This window comes from Varroa jacobsoni, unplaced genomic scaffold (assembly GCF_002532875.2).
Source record: "Varroa jacobsoni isolate VJ856 unplaced genomic scaffold, vjacob_1.0 contig00872, whole genome shotgun sequence".
In the NCBI taxonomy this organism is placed as follows: domain Eukaryota; kingdom Metazoa; phylum Arthropoda; class Arachnida; order Mesostigmata; family Varroidae; genus Varroa; species Varroa jacobsoni.
This window is the reverse complement of record NW_019214543.1, coordinates 69,191-87,683: the sequence shown is the minus strand read 5'-3', so window position 1 is coordinate 87,683 and position 18,493 is coordinate 69,191. Positions and strand designations below refer to the sequence as shown.

The window sequence follows — 18,493 nt, the reverse complement described above, 5'->3', positions numbered from 1 at the left end:
CACACTACTAAAAACTAGCCATAAGCTTGAGATAGTCTTACCATAAGTTTGTATCAAACTTAAGATTATCTCAAAAAAATGTTTAGCTTGTGCGCAAACTTATGCATTTGACTTTATAATAAATATATTCGGTTCTCAGTCAAGTACAATAATTAATATTAATAATAATCAATCATGAATCATTTTTTTTCACCACTTTTCAATTAAGCATGCTTATGGGCCATAGAACAAGGGCCACGAGAGCACCACTAATGATCACCTAAACTTCGTTGTTCTTTAGTTCTTACATGCCGAAAATAAACATGAGCGAGATTATGAGACCTATTTTAAATATCGTGTTAGATCACCATACCACTACACCGTACTGTAATTACCTGCCAAGTTTAACCCTTGCCAATAAAAATGAAGTTTTATCCCAATTTTTATTATCTTCCATTTTAGTACGATATAGTGGACGTTTATCAGTGTCATCTGCCTATAATTTGTGTGTCTACACTGATAATTGAAACAACAGCATTAATCAAATATTACTAAATTGACGATCGCACATTTATTCACAAACTGGTAGGTGAAAACGTAACGTTTGTGTTTGCCATAGTCAAATAGGTCGCATGACCTTGAGTGGACCGTCAGGCCGCCGACAGACGCTCGTTATAGATCCAGCTCCATTCCGAAAAAACACAGCGGTCAACCGCATAAACAGCCAGGAGCTGTGCTCGTAAGGAATCGGTGAGACGAGAGGTTATCTTTGCAGATCTAACAGACGGACCGGATGCATTCTGCTTTCGAAAATACAGAAGCACCAAGTAGGGCGGCCGACCGCACACGAACCAGGACGGCTAGAAGACTAGCTGCAATAGGATGTAGCTTTACACTGACGTACAGAGAGTCAGTACATGGTGGGTTGACTGAAGCTAGTACACAGGACTGGGTGGGGAGCTGTGGAGGCGCCAAGGGATCCTAAGGGAAATCAACGGCAACGCATGGCTGCTTTCGAAGAACACCATCCACACAGGGAGAAATAGAAGCAGAGTTCTCTGTCGCTGTTGGCAGTCGGTCGGTCAGTGGTCCAATGGTCCCCAGAACTCCCAGCTTTCTAATTGTGTGTGTGTGTGTGTGCGCGCAGTGGTGGATCCGCTACACAATGGCAATGCGGTTAGTCTAAAGGACAAGCAGGAGACCTAGGGGAAAACTTACTTTTTGGGGCAAGATGTTCGACAGAAATAGTTGCAGGATGACCATCCCATTCAGTTGGTCAGATACAGCTACAGGAAAAGAAAAGGGGCACAGTAGCCGGCAAGAGCCCAGGCGGTTACGATGGATGTCGATGTTAAGTTGGTTGACTAATCAGGAACGATTGCCCCTTTGCTACTTTTGCTCCTTGCCACAGCTCGCGGTTACGGGTTCCTGCTCCGGACACTGAAGCAAAACAGAGCAGGGCCCGACAAGAATGACATGGTTGTATTATTGTGCCACTGTACAACACGTTTTTTCGACTTACACAGAAGGCTGACGTCAACTGTAGTAGGTCTGTATTGGCTTGTGCCGCCGAAGCCACCTCCAGTACGCATACGTACTACTTTGTGTAAGATGTAGGTGACCTTTCGTTGCCAATCGTCGCGCTACTATATTCAAGGCTCCTTTTTTTGCTATTGAATCTTCTAACTATCTAATGGCCTTCAGTAAATCTAGCATTCCCTGCTCGCGAGATTCATATACTCAGCTAAGTAAAAAAAAATTCATCGGAAGAATCCTACAGCATGTGACGAAAGTGTAGATTAGATTATCATGTAAAGATACATGAATAGTTTTGTCGTTAATAATAACGGTAATATTGTTCTAAAGAAATATGAATTAACTATGGTTAGGAGTGTTTTGTGTACTTTAACACATCTTTCTACCGTTATGGTTATAGAAACCTCAATGTTGTCAAAACCGTGGAAAACTTGGGTAAAAAAGTATGTACTTTATTTCGGTAAGGCAATTTTGCTAATATGTAGATAATTATATCGTACATTGTTTTGAATCTCAGAGGTATTTGTTGTACATTTCGCGCTATTTCATCTTATAACCTGTACTCTGTACCACTGGGTTGTTCCTTGATTTATACGCGCAAACTGATTTCTGCATAAGTAGTACCACAAACTTGATAAACACGTGTCGTGTTTAAGTTTAAAATAATTGTTCGAGTGACAATAGCAGTTTTTCTATTTGTTCTACAGGATTTTTTATAGCATTAGAAAATACAAAAAGCAAAAAATAGATATAAATATCAAAACGTAAAGGCAAGATTGTTATTAGACGAAATTGCAGAAGACGTGGAGCGCTAATCTTGCCCTTAGCGTCGCCGGCCTTCAAGAGTGAACGACGTAGACACAACTTTTGTTGTGTCTACGTCGTTCACTCTTGTTTGTCAAGCATTCAAATCGTATTACGCATCTATCTATCAATGTTATCTACCCCACTTCACCCATCTCGCCGTTGGGCGAGTATATCCTCTAACGAGTATACACCCATCTAAGCATATTCTCCCATTATTTATCTACCTCGTGCCTGTTCTATTTGATAGGTAGCAGCTATTCGCTGGTTGAATCCCGTCCTTGGCTTTCCTTCTGGCTATTAGTCCGAGCGTTGACATCGCGTTCGTACGGTTAACGAAATTACACATTGCGCTACCAGCTTGAGCCGTTTCGAAGTCTTTTGGTCGCGTGACAAAGAGGTCATAGAACAGATCAGCAAGAGGAAAAGAAGGAAACCAACTGAGGCTATAGTCTCAGCAAGCCATTTTGAATCGGAGGTCTAAGTGCGAGCGACTTCTACCTTCGAAGGGGTTTGTTAAGACCGTGCCAATAGTCTATGCAAAAGGCAAAGGGAATGATGTAGCTGTCGTTGTTCCTGTAGAGCCACCACCCCCGTTTTGGTTGGGTGGAGATTTAATCCGATTCAATTCGGTGGGCGCATTTGTCAAATAGGCCGACGGCTATATGTTGATGTTGTTGTTCGAGTCGTCAACTCCTGTTGTCTCGTCCCGAAGCGAGTACTTGTGTCTGCTTACAACCTGTACCTCAACCTCGAACCCCCATGCTTACTGGTGTGTCTTAGCCAACAACTAGGACAAGAATGTCTGGGCTGAATGCCTAGCGCCCAGTGTGCGTGGACAGAGCGAACGGAAGCCGGAGTCAGTCGTTTCGTTATTTTAGTGCCAGTGGCAGCAGCTGCATAAAAGAGTTTGATAAAGTGGTCTTCTGCTCTCCCGAAGTAGAGAGTAGAGTAGTGGGTAATACTGGCTTATTTGCGTTGCTCGATTGAATTCTAACGACCGTGCAAGGCTGGGGCTCGCTCTCTTGGACGAAGGAGACCTGGATGCATTGAGGTTGGTACGAAGAAAGTGGGCTTAAAATTGCCCCGTAAATAAACAATAGCAGTGAAGGCAACAGGAGAATCTGGTATGATGTTTTGCAATAAAGTGAATTAGTCAAAAAGGGCTCTGACGTGAAACACAATATATACACAAGGAAATAAAGGGATAAGTTTGAATTTGAAACGATTAACGGGCATTTCATGGTAGCGGTCGTTCTAGTAGTCCCTGGATTATCTACCAACTTCGCTTTTTTCGCCCGCAACATAGACAACAGTCAAAGTCCGATGTAAGTAACTGCGTAAAGATGATAGAAAATTGATGAAGCTGGCCCGAGAAACGAGTTATGCCTACAAAGAAAACCCACACAAAGTCACGGTCAACCATTTGAATCTAATGTAAACTTAAGTTTTAGTGCAAACTTATTTTCCAGCCTTCTGGTCCTTATATGTGTATTTTTTTAAATGCAGACGTTCGTTATTATTATTGTTGTTACCCGAAAATTCTGAAAAAAATAGAAAAGATGCTTCGAAACAATACAACATATATATATTGCTAGCTTTTAACTAATTTTTTCAATAATTTTTTTGTTTTTTAATATCAATGCCTTTATCTTAAACATAATCTAGCACGAGCGTTTTCGATGACGTGTACGGAACAAGATGAATGTTGCGTGTAGCAGGCTTTTAGATGAGTATTCATTTTTTACTCCAGTTCTTTGAAAGGGGCTAACGAATTTGACCCTCAGGTAAATAATTCTTTGTTTTTATTTTCATCATACTTTCCAGGCTAGTCGGGCTATTTCTAATCCCTGCGCACCGCAAACATTCGGTTGGACCTCACGTTTTAGGTTACTAGATTGCTTTGAATTTTAGGGTATCTTCCGAATCTTCACTTTAGTATTCCTTACAAGCAAGATCTGTGTGGATACATTAAGCAAGTCAGATTCCAACACTTAAAAAATTCTCAGTTTCTGCAATATTGTAGTAAACTAGCGCATATATATATATATATATAGTACACAAAAAACGCACACGAACTCTTCCCAAATTTGCGAGACAAAATCAGACGTGTCACTGCATCGGATTGTATTGCTAGTTCGGCTTATACAAATCTATTCTGCTGCTTATTGTTAGAACACATGAAGCCCTACAAGTATAAGCTTTTATTGTGGCTGTTGGCGTTCCTGACTTCCTGTGAATTCCTTCATTCCCTTTTCAAGGTTTGTAATTATCAGCAAGCACGAGGCTACATCAGGCAAAAGAATCAACGCAGTCTGCTCGAAGTTGCCCCTTCACATCACCTCGAAAGAAAGACAAAGTACAGCTTGATTTGAGAGTTAACTCACGTGCTAGTCAATTCACTCTTTACTGTGTCGTTTTCTCTACTCGCCCTCTACCTACGCCCGTCCGTGATCCCATTTAAGGACACAGACATCAGGGTCAGGCAGGCAAACGCAATAGATCAGGGAAAGTCTAGCAATCCTGTAATTGTGCTGTTTCCTGCCTAATTGAAAAATCTCGTTGCCATGGCTACAACCGGCAGTCTGTCTATTTCGTGCCGTCATCTATCTACCTACAAATGTAGCAGCTCATTGTCGCATTCTCATTCGTCGATTTCTACCTTTGTTTTACCCACCAACTTCGTATCTTCGTCATGGCTCTCGACGATTTTTGGAACAAGCGTCTGCCATCCCGTTTGTTTTGAAACCCCTAAAACCGTCTAGGAAGCAACGGGACACGACGAATACAGCGGACCCGCTACATAGCTAAACAGCCTAAAACAAGCGACACGGTAGACAATGATCGCGCCGCACACCACGCTGCTTCTGCCATGGTGGATCACCTGTCTCGACTACCTGCGCAGTACACGATCAGTGGCAGCTTCTTCATCTCTAATAATGTGGAACCGCAGCCGAAGCCTCTTGATACGATGCGAAACTGCCCCCAGATTGTCTTCGACTCACGCCATGAAAAGCAAACAGCCGTCGTGTTATTAATGCGAAAGTTTATGTTGGTGGAAAATATTCTACCTTGCCAAATTAGTTTTCCTTTATCTTTTTCATCGGTACAATCTGGTCTATGGCTGCCTCTAGCTCAGCCGCTGCCTTTTCGACGAGTGGCATTGTTCACTAGTACTAATACCGAGCTACGGTAATTTTATGGTGAATCCGACAGGCGGGCTCAAACACGAATAGGGGAAACCGAACGGGGGCTAGTTGCTTGTCGGGCGTGGCTAACAACGACAGCCAACCGACGGAAGCTGCAACAAAATAGTAAGCTAATATGAAGAGTAACCTGTTTAAATATTAACCTATGTTTAGTCGGTCTCATTGAAAATCCTATGCTAGGCCTTGCTAAAGAACGATACACGAAAAAGGCAAAATGACCCATTTAGAATAGATTAGAAACAAGATGAAATAGATTTTTCAAACAGCAAGCTACTTCAATCGCAGAAACTATTCGTGTCTCGCTTTTTTTCCGGAAGCTGAAACTGATACGAGAAGCGGTATAAAGTAAGACTAAACGTAAAGTTTATGTTGAAGCGTGTACCGATCTAGGTTCTTATCAAGAAAGCACATAGCAATTCAGGTTCCAGCAGGCACAGTTCAACATACGTGCCTAATTTCTATTTGAATCCAAGTATTTTCTTAATAGGGTATCTATCGGCTGTTGGCTAAATGAGAGACTGCTTTGTAGGGAAAACGCAATATAAAAACTGCATCGGAATAGTGTGATATAAATGCCTTATAGTGTGGTAAGATGCTTTGCTCTACAAGTCTGTTGTGACTGTTTTGTCCAATTAACAAAACTGTCAGGCTGGAGTTCTCTGTACGCGTATATCGTCTTATGAAAAAGGGAAAAGTTCAATATCTCATAAGTAAAATCACAACTACGATATGAACATTGGGGCTAACAAACGATCCCAGATTTTATTAACGTGGTCAACAACGAGAAAAAAAATTAGAAAATGATTCAATAATGGTCTTTGCCTGTTATTTATTGGCCTGTTTCTATCATCATTTATCTAAACCCAGCATGCTGAAGGCAATTTATTTTCTTTGAACGCCAAAATGCGCTATTGGAGCCTTATATACAATGCACTGTTCCAATGGCGCTTTACTTTGTAGATACGTGTTTCATTGATGGTTATTATTGCTCGCTAAGCTGCCGAGAGACTAAACGAGGTCTCTGCTTCAGAATCGTTTGAATGCCATTTTGGAAAATCAATCTGCGACGACTATGGGCATATTTAACGAAGCGCTGTTTCGGAGCATGTCGCTAATTTCGTTTGCTAATGCTGGCAGCGGGTGCAGAACCAGCGGGCTCAAAGGGATGCCTTTCTAAACTGGATCTGTTGTCATCCAATTCTGTGTCTGTTGTGTTATTAAGTAGTGAAATGATGGGTTAAAAAACATTTACTGCAGGGATGCTCTACCACCCCTCTAGCTTTTGCAGGTGATCTGATATAGTCCCAAACCCTTTGAATGGAGTATGAAAAATTGTGCTGGCTTTGATGGAGTTGACATTCTCTGTCTCCGCTCTAGCTGCCACGCCTGTCTTGTAGATATGTGAGACGGTTGAAGCCTTAAAAAATACTTCAAACGCCCAATAAATTTCAATAACTTATGCCCTTTGAAATAAACAGTTGGTTGACAAAATGCAAGTAATTAAGTTAGCCGCTGGAGGGAAGCAAATATAATTGGTAGTAAAAATGAAAAACAGCACTTAATGCCTTCAAACAGCTGATCCTATAGAACGAATTTGACGATTATTTCCAATCTGAGAGGTACTCTGAAACGTTGCATTAATCACTTGATAAATTTCTGCGTTGATTCGAGAGACGGACCTTTGCCCGATATATTTCACTGATGCATCTTAGTACAAAGTCTTCAAAGTTTTCTTCAAACAAGAAGTTCTCGATTGCGGTTCGGGTTGAACTGGGTAAGGCAAACCTATTTACAAAGTAAAAACTCTATTTTAACAACGTGTTTCCTGCGGGTCAAGTGCCGAGTGAGACAATTTATAAAAAAAAAATAGCTCGAAACCCTGGTCGCCCGTTATATCTCTAGTACTCGTTTCGAAATATCAGCTTTTAAGATTCAGGTAACATAACTAGACAAAAAAAAAAGTACACAAATTTTAGCTAACCGGCAATACGGCTGACGCGCGAACGATAGATTACTGGAGCTTTAGCTACTGATCTACAGTTAATTAGTTAACTCTAGCAACAATAGCAGACTATAGTCGGCTCATCATTTCTGTGACGCGATTTGGCGCTGCTTGTCTTATTTGCCATCGGCATAGTTTTGTTGATAAATTTATTGTAGCTCAATAAACCACGTTCTTTGGTACCTGAATCACCTTTGACAGAAGTCGTAGAACATACGTTTTGGCCATAATTGGTGCTCATTGGTGAGAAATAAAGTAACACAATAGTTTTGAGAATGATGCCATCCGAGCTATTAGTTTGATTAAGTTACTTATTTAAGTTAGTACGAGGTCGAAAAGTTGGCCCGGAAAGTTGATAGTCAATAGACGTTCCGTGATAGAGCTTTCTGTTTAGCTAAGAACAAACCGTTTGCTAGTTGCGAATACGTCTGGGTTTTTAATTTGAAGGCCGCCCCTTTTCTTGGGCTAGAACAGGCCAATTCAAATGTACTCTATTTAAATGGAATTTTATTTTCTTTTCTTCCACGGAGTAGCTAACATAAAAGGCGTTCAATTAAGGGGTAGTTTCCAGCATGGCTATGTCGTCTTTACTCACTTTTATTCTAAACGTACCTGAAATGTAAAAATTAAGTATTATTCGGACAAATAAACATGGTAACAGATCTAATGTTGGGACATTGTTAAAATTACAAGCGTATTACGAGAGACAGCTTTGCACTTGGTTTTTCTTTATGTTGTTCTATGTTTAATAAAGTGTAATGCAACATTTTTTTGTATCTTATATATAGTCTTGACGATAGGCCTATGTTCTAAAATGCAATGATCGCTCTTTTCGTGGCAGTAAAGCAGTACAACGTTTTACTGAATTACGTATCATTACGGTAAGCTACCCGGATCTATTGGGGCTAATATCAAATTGGGGAGCAAATATAAAATTGACTATATATTTGTCGTATTATATTTTGTATATATATATATATATAAATATAAAAACTGACTATACAAATTAAATTTTAAAAACTTTAATCTTTTCCTTACAAAAGCAGAAGCCCAGTAACAACACGAAGCGATGACATCGAGAGAGTAAAAATAAGCGAACACTTTCCTTATATAACCCTCAATGTTTCGAGTTTGACGTGCGCTATCGCCATTAGGCCTAATTCCATCAGGCAGACAGACGGCTGACTGGTTGGCTGGCTAGCTTTTAGCCACCACGAAACGAAATCTCTTTGTCTGTCTATCCATGCCCAGGTCCGAAATCAGACCACAACGTGTCTCCAAGATCAGGCGACAAATACGTTACCCGCTAAGCTATCTCATCTAACTTTGTACAACAATAACAAGACCATCTGTAGTTATATGCTTCAATTTTTTAAGGTATTTGATAAAGCAACCTATTTTAGGCTAATAGATACTGGTTTATATTCATATTGACAAACACCCCAAAATTCTGAATCTGTAGCTATCTTAAAAATAGACCTTTCCATGTTAAATTTAATAATAATTTTAGCAGACCTATTTTATTTTTATGTTACATGTACAAAACGTGATGACCTCTATTATAAAACATAGATTATACGCAGGAAATCTCGAAATTATACGGTGCCCCTAAACACTTGTGAGACAACTCACCCTACGAATGGTCGGAGATAATAATTTTCAATGATGTCAGCCGAGCGAGATAAGTAATTTTTTCCCAGACGCACTCTCCTACACTTAAAAGACATACTTTGTTAACTATAACAATTTGTTAACTTATTGTAAATGGAGTTCCTATAGTCAAATCTTTCAGAGATCTCGGTATCATTGTAACACCCACATGATGCAATACGTAAACAATTCGGTCCGTTACTCCATTGGGATATATTATCTTCTAATGCTTTCTTATCAAGAACCTCGTGTCTTATATCGACTTTTTTAAAAGTTCAAGTCAAAAGCTGTTAAGCTCTCGCAGCCGCGCTTCAATTAGACTAGGAATTAAATCAATGTCCTGCGTTGTGTCACCGGCTTTTGGTATATTTGCGGCTTCTTAGGACATAGCTATAACTATATTAGCAGTAGGTATGGCGGCCGAAAGCACTCTAAAGGACAGATAAAATGGTACCTCATATCTTTAGCGATTGCTGTGTTATACGTTGCTTGAAATATAGATGTCTCCGTCTTGTGATGAGGTCTGGATCGTCAATAAGTGTCCTGTAACTAGATGCAAAATTCTCCAGTTTTTGACATGTCTGAAGTTTCTCCGATAGTTCCTTTTCTTTTTGACTAAATCAAGTTAGGCTAGTTGGATAATTGGCTCCTACCGTCATTCTGGTTTAATTTCATTTTCCCAAAAAGATTTTCTAATTATTTCCTTGGCGTCGTAGTTAGCACTTCTCTTAGATGAATCGATTGCAATTATTTCGCGGGCAGAAAGTTCCAATAACTCGGATTTTTCTGGGTTGACTGAAAAGCAACTTATCGTGGGATGGACAAGTTACGCAGTTTTACTCCGGCCGTATTTTTATATTTTCAGATGGACGACTTACAAACTGCTCGAGTCGTTATCGGGTTGTAGCACAGTCTTCCACTCCTATCAGATGAGAGATTTTATTTGCAATTACAATGACCAGGATGCGCAACGCGTAAGTATTGCACTGGATGCCCCGTAGCATCGCAAATATAGTTCAGAGTTTTCTCTGACGGACGATCGGACCTAATTCAAATAGAATGACTTGGAGGTTTGTGTGTTTTACTTTTACCGAAAAGCAAGGAAGAGCCGACTCGGGAAGGGCGATCGTACCAGTGAGATCTCACACAAACCTTACCTGGCAGAATTTCGAAAATTGAATATCCATAGCAGTGAAAAAATAATCTCATAATTTTCATTAATTTAGTTCAGCTGCAAAACAGCTGAAACGAGTGTAAAGCTGAACGCCTCTTTTATATATATATAAATAGGGCATGTGATGCAGGACACGCATCTCTCTCTCTCTCTCTGTCTCTCTCTATCTAGTTTCACTAGTTGGCAGACGGTTAGGCCACTACGCTCCTCACTTCAAGTTACATTAAACGTAACTTTGACAACAATTAATTTACTTTGAGATTGACTGACATTTTCGCTGTTTTTACGAGCGCTTGCAGCGAATGTGAAGCGGTTGAATAGATTCGGTCTATTGGCGTTCGATTCTGCCCCCACATGTATCACATTCTACTAACTAAATGGCCGGATTAGCAAAATGCCTATCACCGAGAGGTTATTAGCGACCCCCTTAATACTCGAGGACGAACCACAATAAGATAATGTCCTTTCCATTAAAATGCGAAAAAAATCACCTCTCAAAGCGTGCAAAGACAGATCATCGGGCAGAATTTATCGTTGTTTATATTCGAGGCACGAGTGCGTCGTTAGGTCGGCACGGCTTATAACCGACAGCACGTCAGCATGCTGCATAATGAACACCTTTCAGCCAATCCTGTACGTTCTGTGCTGTGCTACGGAATTGACCCTCGCTGTTTCCGTGCAGAACAGTCATTCAACTTGGCGCAAGTGGTTTTAGGTCGCACTGTAGATGCCGACCTGAACGGTCATCTCAAGTCTGACGATTTTAACGTACATACTGAAACGTCGAAAAAAGCGGCCATCAAAGGGAGTGATCGTTGTCGGTTACAAAATGAGAATTTTGACCCAATTAAGTGTCTGTGCCACTCTCCAAACAATCTTTCAGTCGCACGGCTGATATAAACTTGCTTCATCATGAAATATACGCTGATTAACTTTCGGAGAAAGTTGACTAGCGTGTACATGTAGAGGAGGCAGAGCATGATGTCCTCAACGAGGAACATCCTAAGCATTTGCTTGCATCCTGAGCGTTTGCGAATTTAACGTCGAATGGAAATCGAGCAACTCTCGATATAAAAGGGGAGAACTTCTAAAATCAGGAGGACTTCAAAAATTTCTAAAAAAATAAAAGGGGAGGATCTAAAGTAGAAAAGGTTAAACGACGGAATACCGCAGCTATTGATCATCCAAAGCAACGATTTAGTGACCAGGACAGAGCTTATTCCAGTCACACAGGGTGGCATTCTCAAAAAGGCCAACCTGAAGAGCGCAACGATTCAGAACTAGGAAATTTGAACAGCGGTAACGTTCTTGATCAAATAAACCTGCCCCACACGACATACTGCCAAACTGGTCTAGCAGAAAAAAATAGCCCTATTTATTTAAATGGAATTCTTAATAACAACATGATCTGCTTCCCCTCGAACTATTTTTCCACTTCTGTTACTGTTACCGACGACGAAACTAAGGACGATGCCGTTTATACGAATAATTTCAGTTTGACAAGGGGTCCCGGCTAGAGTTTAGAGCGGTTGTCCGCTCATGCCGCTGATACCTAACGTACACTTTCAAGACCTAGAATCCACGTCTTAGTTTATCCTGGCAACTATCCCCGATTCTCGACACTGAGCACCACAGTAGATCTTGTACTCGCATCGTCGTACGCGGCCTTGATATTTTTGTCGGAAAACAAAAATGTGCGGCTTCGACTTAACGCAGGCCGTCTGTTTATACAGTTAACATATTTTATGAGCGCAGGCGTGATCGAATCAGATCTGGGCGGAACAGAAAAATACGTTCAGCGCTACAAAATTACGAATTTACATACTTATTTCGATAAGAATGAAATTGAAAATTACGCGATCTTGGCCGGAAGCTTCATTTCGATCGGTATCCGTTAGGACTAAAATAATAGAAATATACTATGGTATCTCTGACTATGTTCAAATATTAAAAGAAATATAATAACCGTGTAGAAATTACTTGGACGGGACCTCGAAATGAACAACTATGAAACAAATACATCTCCAGATGGCAATTCTACTAGTTTAATTTGCCGCGATGAATTTCTCATGGTTATTTCTCATTTTCCATTTTTGCAATCGTGTATCAGTAACCGTTGTAAATGAAGTTAATAATGATTGTTCTTTGATTCTATCGGCTTTTGGATCAATTCTTTGTACCGTTCTACGAGATTAAAATTTTATCATGTTCTGTTGTATCAAAACATTCGACGCTTTTTTCCTCTCCGACAGCGAGTTTGCCACCAAATGCACCACGCGGTCTCGGATAATTTATGAAGAGCGTTTCAAGGAGAATACGATAGAAACGCGACGAGGCTTGTCTAGTTGCTCCTTAACATGAATTCTACCGTAGTATAGCAACGTATAACATGATTCTTTACTCTCGACCATGTAGCACCGAATGCCAGGCCAAACTAAACCTGTTGCACAATTTGCCTCTTTACAATATTTTTGAATTCTTTGAGTGTATCTACATGAAGCTCTCACAATGAGTTAGGTGCTGATAAGGCTTCTGCCGTCTGCAAGGATAGCTGTTATTCGTCCCGATCGTGAGCGGGGGTGGGGGGCATTATCAACTCGATCGGGTTAACCTTTCTTATTTTAAACCTGTCTCTCAGTTCATTTTACCCTGCTCTTCGGTGAACATCACTTTGTGTTACCCCCCCCCCCCCCAACGTTCCCAGAACCCGATTCGGCTTCACGCGTCCCCCCTTCGCCTCATTCGCGCTGCCGCCGACCAGTTTACACCGAATATCTCTCCCGAGGATTCGCGTGTTCGTGTGACGGGGCCGTAAAAGTTAAAAGTGTTATAAAAAGGGGCACTCACACTTGCACATAGACAGACATATATATATATACACATGTCGGATAGGGCGTACCACGTCGTTGCCAACAAGCCAGCTCTGTCTGTTCTTCCCGTGTGTTGCGAGTGGTTGCAGAGATAACAACATAAATAGAAGCCTTCATTTCTACCTAGCAGCTATTGCAGTCTACGCTGCCACAAGTCGCGGAGAAGGACCTAGCAGCTCTGAAGAGAACCTGCAGCTGTTTGGGCATAGCTGCCAGTGGCAACTTTGCCGTGGTGCGAGGCAAGGCGTGTCTAGCGTTTTGGTGGAATCGGGAAGCCCATCATTGGAGGGTCGTTCTGAGCACTGTTCTTTGCAGTTGACCGTAAAACAGCGAACAGACCAACTATGGGCCAAGCCCATTAACGCTAGCTCCACTATTACTTGTATTCCAGGTAAGGGAGAATCTGACACGGCGCTTGAAACATACCAGGAGAAAGCTTCTGCTTAAAAAGGCCTAGTTAATCTGAAGCATAAAAGGCCAGAACCAGAAAAGTGTCATGTAACCTTGTGTTAATATTGTAGCTATAAATTAACGCGTCCCAACACACAGGAACAAACGCCCAATATAGGCCAATTAACTGGTGAGTACTAGAAACGCTTTACATGGTTTGTTTATTTCGTTGTCATTACCTAACAAGCGGAATTTCTTTCTTTCGACGCTATTATATACTATATTTAAAGAAAATTAACGATGATTTAGGTTAGACTAACTTGCACTTCTTCCAGGGTCTATGATTTAATATGGCACTTGTTTATGCTCAATAAAAAGTCTGAATGCGTTTGTTTATGTCTTCCACAACGATTTAACGCCCATCATAGCTAGTGCTGCTACGGTTCTTGTCGTCGTTGTCGTTATTCTTTCTCTGTCTGTTCTCATCCTTCTCTCCCTAAATGAATATCGAGACGATACCGATTCCTCTTTAGCATTCTTGCTTCAGTTTCTTCCTGTTTCTAGATCTTGACCCTGCCGGGCCTGCCTATTGCTGTGAATTCTGCGACAGCCGCGTTTTCCCTGTCCCAAAGGAGTAAATATCGCACGCCGTGAGCAAAGCAAATTGAAATTGATCACCGTCACCGGCTTCTGTCGTCCAACGACTTGCCCATTGAGCGATGCCAGTCTTTCTTCTTGTCGACTTTCTCGCAGTTTCGCCTCCGCATCTTTGCCCCTGAAATGTGCCTTGAGCGCCCAAATCTACTCCAGCAGACGGCTCACAACATCACGGCTTACCAACCCATCCATTCATTTAGTCGTATACGTTGCGCGCTTCTAAGGAGGGGCAATGCTCGTATTCCCCGATGCCCCTGCTACCACGACCTCGTGACGCTTCTCAGGCTCTTTGTGACGCCCTTCTGCGCGACAACGCTCTTCGCTTTCGAGCAGCGATCCGCCAACGCAACAAGGGCGCAGCCCATACCAGCCCACCGGCAACTAACTTCTCCACCTTGGATCGACGGCAGTAGACCAACAGACGATCATCAATTGATCTACCCCACTCGCGCACTTTCACAACTGTACTCGTTTGCATTGATATAGGCACACGCATCCACCCACACCCACTCATTCGGAAGGAGAAGGTAGCAGACATTGGAGCTATTCGGAAGCGTTGGGCGGCCGATGATGCTAGGGCAGCGTCGTAGCAGCGCTCGTCTTTTACTCATTGGTTGTTGCCCCTAGCTACCGTATCAACCGTAGTGCCGATTCTGGGCTAGACAATGTGGGCCAGAAAGTGGGATGTCGTCGTCGGTCCTTTTTCGCCTACCCTCTTATTCGTTCCCATCCATAGCCGTTGTGACAAGGTAAAGGATGCCTTGCTAGTCACCTTTGACACGCGATCTGATTTTGCACTTTTCCCATCCGGCCAACGGGGCAGAAGCAGTGCTTCCACAATTTGCCCCATGAGGTAGTGAGGAACTGAGGACGAAGATCTCAGCAGAATCCCATAGCTGTGAAAGTAAAGCGAGCACCGTACGTCCTCCTTTAAACGAGCTCTGTCCAGACTGTACGTATTCTACGAGAAGATTAAAGGTGGTTATTTAATCAGCGTCATGTATATTATTAATGTCGTAGATATAGGATAATGACGGGTATTGAATCGCATCTATAGTAGTTGACTTTTAAGGACAGCAACGCTTATTTATTCGTTTTCAAAATAGCCAGTTGTTCAAAAAAGGAGAGGACAAATTTAGTATACTGTAACACGTTTTACTACTGGGATTATATCTTTGTAATTATACCTTGAAAATATCGATTGTACTACGTAGTCCAGTGATTTTAAAATAAAGTATTATATGTACAGGACTTACTTACCATTCATGTTTTTTGGCTGGTGGCTTTTAATGATTGGCTATATAAAAAAATTACATTTTACCTTGTAGAACAGTTAATTCTAACGGAAGATGCTAAAATACTTTTCAAACGGTTAAGTAGATTCTTTTGAAGCTGATGTTTGCATCATTTCATGTTGTTTTCTATATCTTAGTAGCTTAAATCTGAATATTACATTGGAAAGAAATATTCACTGTAGAACTACCACGATTAACTCCTTCAACTTTTTTTCGGTAGGAAGTAGCTTCTCATTTTATCGTTTATGGACGTTATTTAAGTTTTGAATAATAGTGCTATTATGGTTTTTGGCACGATAGAAGAAAAGTCCCGTTCCAGAGAGCTTTCGAAATCTCCAAAATATTAACAAGCACCTACTATTTTTTAGATACCTACAGTTTTCAAAAAAATTGAAAGCTCTCAATAAAGCCTATAAGAATTATTAAAGAATTAATGTTTCCGCAGCGAATAATGACCAAAAGTGATATTAGTAATAAAAATATTTTATTATAAAAACAAATTGTATTAAAATAAATAAAATCCAGAAACCCGAGTGTTTCCGGGATAAGCCATAGGCATTTCTAATGTGCATCCCCTTCGGTCTGTTGCCATGGTGACCATAGACACACAGCCATTGCTAATTTAAATTTCAGCATTAGTGGATTATATAATGGAGGATAGTTACCGTTCCGTTTCTTAGATCTGCTGGAGGAGCCCTGGCATAAAAAAAGCCGGAATAAATCCGGCAAGACCCATTACGACTGCGTCTTCTAGCGTGGGCAGATCCTTGATGCTATTCTGCAAAGGTGATTCTGAGACTTTATTGACGCAGTGGGATTAGCTAAGGATACTAAAAAGAAAAATAAGTACCTAAAGTGTCGCAAACTTAACACGATCTCCTCCCATACACACATAGCTACGTTTAATCAACTATGGTTCTTCGCACCACTAATCATAACGCTCAGTGCAGGGGTATTGGTGACGATAGGTCTCAACCCGTATAAAAACTCCGAAATCTATAAAAAGTTTTGCTCAGCTTGTGACGCTCAAATATGGCAGATACTCTCTAACAGGCTAGTCGAGCGAATGTTTCTATTACGTGGATTAAATTCCTTCCAGAATACTGGGTTCTACACCATACTGTAGACCAGAGGTACTCTACAAGCGAAACGGTTTGTACCCCACTTTTCACAGGTGTTGGCTAGTGGCCGCCCCTATCCTCGTATCGGGTACACAGCTTTAACCAGACGAACGTTTGCATTTTCCATCACTGTGATCCAATGATTTCAAACGGATTTGCCAAGCAGACTCGCTTATTCGCGGCCAATAGCAACAAATAAAGTAGCGCAAGTAGTGGCCATTGCCGCAGAGTAGTCTCTGCCATCGTCAGTTGGTTGGCTTACAGACGAATAGCCTCCCTTCACGAAGGTGTAAAAGCGGACGAAATCCTCTGACTGGCATTCGAATAGGCCAAATCGAATAATAGGCCACACGAGCCTAAATTGTGGGTCCCAAAAGAGCCTTTACCGCCGCTAGTCAGTAGGAGAGAAAAAAAATTCGCTGTAGGACAAAACTATTGACGACTGGGCGACGTATGCCTGTCGCTAGTTGCTTGGTGCTAAAACGTTCAGGACCAAATCAGCTAAGGTGTCATCCTCGACACGACAAAACACATGAAGGAAATTACTAACGCTGTGTGCGCGAGAATTGTATACAACATCTAAGCTTGCATGGGTCAAAGAGGGCCCCTATTTGATTGTATTTGGCGAGAACAAATCCTAATCGGGCTCTACCTAAGAAGGCACCAATACAACTAGCTCACGCATAGAAAGCGAAACTTTTTGCAATATCCTTTGTCAGGGTGCAGCGTACGTTGTTCTTCAAACGATTTTCAAGTAGGGACACGTATCCCAGGGGACCGTCGGATCGCCACAGATTTTCCCTAACTCCCTGATTTAACTAGATGTCTTGCGCGTCATTTTGGCTACTGATATTTGGCTACGAAGCAAAAGTATAGACGCTTATGCGTACGAAGTTACGAGCGATTCGAAGACATTATTCAGCGAGTCATTTTCTGAGCATTAAATAGCTCACTCACACGGAGGCGTATTATACTTCGATATTCCTAGAGAGGTACAGTTTGTAGCTTGTACAGAGGAAGTCTTCCGGTATGAGTTCCAGCGTACAGATCTGAACGTTTCCGATGGAATAATAATACATCAAGCTCGCAAAGAATCGACGATCCTACCCGTCCAAGGTTTTATTGTTTTCACAAATATTGCAACTGTTTAAACAATATTTTACTAGAAAGTAGTTAACATATGTGCACATACAGGTACATCGTACAATGCAAAGACTGCACCGAATTACTCTACAGTAATATCGCAAAATAACAAATAACATTTGATTTGAAAAGTCTTCATCTAAGGTTGAAAGTGATACGCATATTACAGAATTTCAAAAGAGGGCGCGAAGAAAACAGAACAGATACCTCTGGACGCATTTGCTGTGACTGTTGCTTAGCAACATAATAATGCATTTCCACGATGCTGACGCCCGAAACAGCATCAGCCGCTACCGGTACTTTGATGGAGCTGCTCTTTGCTGTTGTTGCTGCTGCTACCAGCGGTGCAATGTCTGCCATTGTGGGTGTCGTTATAGCCGTCCCAGCTATAGTTCTTGTATCGTTGTTTGTTTCCGTCCGTTTATTGTGGGCTGTGGGACTCCATAATGTCCCTTACTTTCTCATCTTTTAGCCTGGCCCAAACCTCGAAGCCCCTTTGGCCAGCCCAGCTGTCGTGTTCCTCCTTTCTCTATCAGCATAGATTCTATTCTGTTGTTAAGCATACCGCTCAGCTTGGTGGCGCTAGTAGATGAGTAGCTGGGCGGCATTCATGCAGTCTGGGTGGCCGGCCCCCAGCATCCAGCCTTCGGCTTTCTCTCAACG

At 41.6% G+C, this 18,493-nt stretch overlaps 1 long non-coding RNA gene across 1 annotated transcript; it reads left to right on the top strand.

The window, feature by feature from the left end:
* The first annotated feature begins 602 nt into the window (after positions 1–602).
* Positions 603–15,513, top strand: LOC147751963 (uncharacterized). Its single transcript, XR_015315427.1, has 3 exons — positions 603–1,060; positions 13,616–13,804; positions 14,162–15,513. It is a non-coding gene; the product is annotated as an uncharacterized LOC147751963 (long non-coding RNA).
* The last annotated feature ends 2,980 nt before the right edge of the window (positions 15,514–18,493 follow it).